Genomic DNA, 5,211 nt, shown 5'->3' on the forward strand with positions numbered 1-5,211 from the left:
TCGCCCTTCCCCCTGGGATCCTGCACAGGTCATGCAGTAGACAGAGAGGGAGTTATTCACGTAAACTAGGGCAAAGCTGCAGGAGCAGTTGTACTGTTTAGGGTCTATGCACCATATGGTATACATACAATTCTGTAGCAGGGCAGACTCAATTGAAATGGCTACCGCCTGTGTCTCCTCACCCAATGGAGGCCCTCGGCTATGGAGCAAGTAACAGCACAGATTTGGTAGGTCACGGGGCAATGCTGAAGGAGCGTCAGAATCCCCTAGCTAAAATACACAGGGGTGATAGGGATAAGTGAGGTCTTTGCGCATAACGATACACCGCAAAGTTCCCCATGGTTTTGATTATGCCTTTTCTTTGAACACGGTATTTTCCACTGCCTCACCCTACCCCCATCCCACTTTCCCCTTCCTCCCCTGGGAGCCTGCAAAGTACATGCAGTAGACAGGGAGGGAGTTCCGATCAGGTTACAAGACATGTGCAACAGTATACTACTGCATGTAGGAAAATCCACCGCCCACTCTGATTTATGTGAAACCTGTGTGCACCCGTCCATTGAATGTATAACAAAGAAAAATAATAATAATAAAGTGAATGTTACAGGAACACATTAAAAAAAGGTTGGCACTTCCTTCCCATTGGTGTTGATTTATGCCTTAGGGGACTCGGACGTTAATATTTGTATTTCAAAAGCACAGTGTTTTCCACCGCATCTCCCTACCCCCATAGCCCTTCCCCCCTGGGAGCCTGCACAGGTCATGCAGTGGACAGGGAGGGAGTTCAGGTCAGGTACAATACACAAATGCTGACGATCTACAGTACTGTGTTGCTCAGTTAGTTGCGTTGGAATACACTAATTTATACTCATTACCGCTGTGTATTTGTATATAGCGGAATGAATCGCTGCTGCAGATTTGCTTTGATTTATGTGAAACCTGTGTGCACCCTTTCATTGAATGTACAACAAAGAAAAAAAATAATAAAGTGAATGTCACGGGAACATAGAAAAAAAAAGGTTGGCACTTTGTGACTCTCAGCATGGGAGGTGGGAGCCTTCATCACTAGCTTGGTATGGAAGGGGAGACAATTAGCTACCGGAGGGTACCAACCCCAAGTTTCTGTGAACCCCACAAGGCTCATGGCAAGCGTCGGAACCTATGGTGGGTCTGAATTAACGGTCCCATTATAGTCTATGGGAAAATGGGTCCATTTTGCGTACTGATATCTCTAGTTCTGGGTGTACCAGAGACTCAGGACTTGTACCATACAAAAGAGGAGACTCTTGGCTTTCGGGGCAGACCAAGCACTAGTTTATGTGACACTGGGAAGGGAAACGGGAAGCAACCGTGTTTCGGGTCCCCTCCAGTTGTCCGCCTAGCTTGCACAGGATACAGGGTTTCTGGCTAGATAGGAAATACTGTACAGAAATGCTAAGCATGGTAATTTGACATCCAGGAACATAGGGAGGAGTTTTTATCTCACTCCATTATACTTAGAAAAATTACACTTGCCACTGTACGTTACAAGCTGTTTGTGCTAATTAGTACACTAGTAGAACATACTGTACAGAGATACTAAGGACAGTGATTTGGCATCCACGAACTTAGGGAGGAGCTTTTATCTCTCTCCATTGTAATCTTTCTAAGTATAATGGAGAGAGATAAAAGCTCCTCCCTAAATTCCTGGGTGCCAAATTACCGTCTTTAGTATCTCTGTATAGTATTTTCTATTAGGGTACTAATTAGCACGGACAGCTTGTAAAGTACAGCGGCAAGTTTAATCTTTCTATGTAAAATGGAGAGAGATAAAAGCTCCTCTGGAAGTTCCCAGATGCCAAATTACCATTCTTAGTATCTCTGTACAGTATGTTCTACTAGTATACTAATTAGCATGAACAGCTTTTTACTGGATGCCAAATCACCATACTTCGTATCTCTGTACAGTATGGTCTATTAGGGTTCTAATTAGCACGAACAGCTTGTAACGTACAGCGGCAAGTTTAATCTTTCTATGTATAATGGAGAGAGATAAAAGCTTCTCAATAAGTTCCTGGATGCAAAATCACCATACTTAGTATCTCTGTACAGTATGTTCTATTAGGGTACCAATTAGCTGTTTGTGCTAATTAGTACCCTAATAGAAAATACTATGCAGAGATACTAAGGATGGTGATTTGGCAACCAGGAACTTAGGGAGGAGCTTTTATCTCTCTATATTATACATAGTAAGATTAAAATTGCCACTGTACGTTACAAGCTGTTTGTGCTAATTAGTACCCTAATAGAAAATACTATGCAAAGATACTAAGGATGGTGATTTGGCAACAAGGAACTTAGGGAGGAGCTTTTATTTCTCTATATTATACATAGAAAGATTAAAATTGCCACTGTACGTTACAAGCTGTTCGTGCTAATTAGTACACTAGTAGAACATACTGTACAGAGATACTAAGTACAGTGATTTAGCATCCACGAAGTTAGGGAGGAGCTTTAATCTCTCCATTGTAATCTATCTAAGTATAATGGAGAGAGATAAAAGCTCCTCCCTAAATTCCTGGATGCCAAATTACTGTCCTTAGTATCTCTGTACTCTATGTTCTACTAGTGTACTAATTAGCACGAACAGCTTGTAACGTAGAGTGGCAAGTTTAATCTTTCTATGTATAATGGAGAGAGATAAAAGCTCCTCAATAAGTTCCTGGATACAAAATCACCATACTTAGTATCTCTGTACAGTATGTTCTATTAGGGTACCAATTAGCTGTTTGTGCTAATTAGTACCCTAATAGAAAATACTATGCAGAGATACTAAGGATGGTGATTTGGCAACCAGGAACTTAGGGAGGAGCTTTTATCTCTCTATATTATACATAGTAAGATTAAAATTGCCACTGTACGTTACAAGCTGTATGTGCTAATTAGTACCCTAATAGAAAATACTATGCAAAGATACTAAGGATGGTGATTTGGCAACCAGGAACTTAGGGAGGAGCTTTTATCTCTCTATATTATACATAGAAAGATTAAAATTGCCACTGTACGTTACAAGCTGTTCGTGCTAATTAGTACACTAGTAGAACATACTGTACAGAGATACTAAGTACAGTGATTTGGCATCCACGAACTTAGGGAGGAGCTTAAATCTCTCCATTGTAATCTTTCTAAGTATAATGGAGAGAGATAAAAGCTCCTCCCTAAGTTCGTAGATGCCAAATCACTGTCCGTAGTATCTCTGTACAGCATGTTCTTCTAGTGTACTAATTAGCACGAGCAGCTTGTAACATACAGTGGCAGGTTTGATCTTTCTATGTATAATGGAGAGAGATAAAAGCTCCTCAGTAAGTTCCTAGATGCCAAATCACCATCCTTAGTATCTCTGTACAGTATGTTCTACTAGTGTATTAATTAGCACGAACAGCTTGTAACGTACAGTTGCAAGTTTAATCTTTCTATGTATAATGGAGAGAGATAAAAGCTCCTCAGTAAGTTCCTGGATGCCAAATCACCGTCCTTAGTATCTCTGTACAGTATGTTTTACTAGTGTACTAATTAGCACAAACAGCTTGTAACGTACAGCGGCAAGTTTAATCTTTCTATGTATAATGGAGAGAGATAAAAGCTCCTCAGTAAGTTCCTGGATGCCAAATCACCGTACTTAGTATCTCTGTACAGTATGTTCTATTAGGGTACTAATTTGCTGTTTGTGCTAATTAGTACCCTAATAGAAAATACTATGCAGAGATACTAAGTTTGGTGATTTGGCAACCAGGAACTTAGGGAGAAGCTTTTATCTCTCAATATTATACATAGAAAGATTAAAATTGCCACTGTGTGTTACATGCTGTTCGTGCTAATTAGTACACTAGTAGAACATACTGTACATAGATACTAAGTACAGTGATTTGGCATCCAGGAAGGAGGAGGAGGAGCTTTTATCTCTCTCCATTGTAATCTTTCTAAGTATAATGGAGAGAGATAAAAGCTCCTCCCTAAGTTCGTGGATGCCAAATCACTGTCCGTAGTATCTCTGTACAGCATGTTCTTCTAGTGTACTAATTAGCACGAGCAGCTTGTAACATACAGTGGCAGGTTTGATCTTTCTCCTCCGTAAATTCCTGGTTGCCAAATCACCGTCTTTATTATCTCTGTATAGTATTTTCTATTAGGGTACTAGTTAGCACGAACAGCTAATTAGTACCCTAATAGAACATACTGTACAGAGATACTAAGTACGGTGATTTGGCATCCAGGAACTTACTGAGGAGCTTTTATCTCTCTCCATTATACATAGAAATATTAAACCTGCCATGTACGTTACAAGCTGTTCATGCTAATTAGTATCCTAATAGGACATACTGTACAGAGATACTAAGTTCGGTGATTTGGCATTCCGTTAATAGCCGTTTGTGCTAATTAGTACACTAGTAGAACATACTGTACAGAGATACTAAGGACGGTGATTTGGCATCTAGGAATTTTCAGAGGAGCTTTTATCTCTCTCCATTATACATAGAAATATTAAACTTGCCACTGTACGTTACAAGCTGTTCATGCTAATTAGTACACTAGTAGAACATAGAATACAGAGATACTAAAGACTGTAATTTGGCACCCAGGAACTTAGGGAGGAGCTTTTATCTCTCTCCATTATACTTAGAAAGATTACAATGGAGAGAGATTAAAGCTCCTCCCTAAGTTCGTGGATGCCAAATCACTGTCCTTAGTATCTCTGTACAGTATGTTCTACTAGTGTACTAATTAGCACGAACAGCTTGTAACGTACAGTGGCAAGTGTAATTTTTCTAAGTATAATGGAGAGAGATAAAAACTCCTCCCTATGTTCCTGGATGTCAAATTACCATGCTTAGCATTTCTGTACAGTATTTCCTATCTAGCCAGAAACCCTGCATCCTGTGCAAGCTAGGCGGACAACTGGAGGGGACCCGAAACACGGTTGCTTCCCGTTTCCTTTTCCAGTGTCACATAAACTAGTGGTTGCTCTGCCCCGAAAGCCAATAGTCTCCTCTTTTGTATGGTACCAGTCCTGAGTCTCTGGGACACCCAGAACCAGAGATATCAGTATGCAAAGTGGACCCATTTTCCCATAGACTATAATGGGCCCGTTAATTCAGACCCACCATGGGTTCCGACGCTTGCCATGAGCCTTGTGGGGGTCACAGAAACTTGGGGTTAATACCCTCCGGTAGC

The sequence above is a fragment of the Pseudophryne corroboree genome, chromosome 2 (genome assembly GCF_028390025.1).
Source record: "Pseudophryne corroboree isolate aPseCor3 chromosome 2, aPseCor3.hap2, whole genome shotgun sequence".
Taxonomy (NCBI): Eukaryota; Metazoa; Chordata; class Amphibia; order Anura; family Myobatrachidae; genus Pseudophryne; species Pseudophryne corroboree.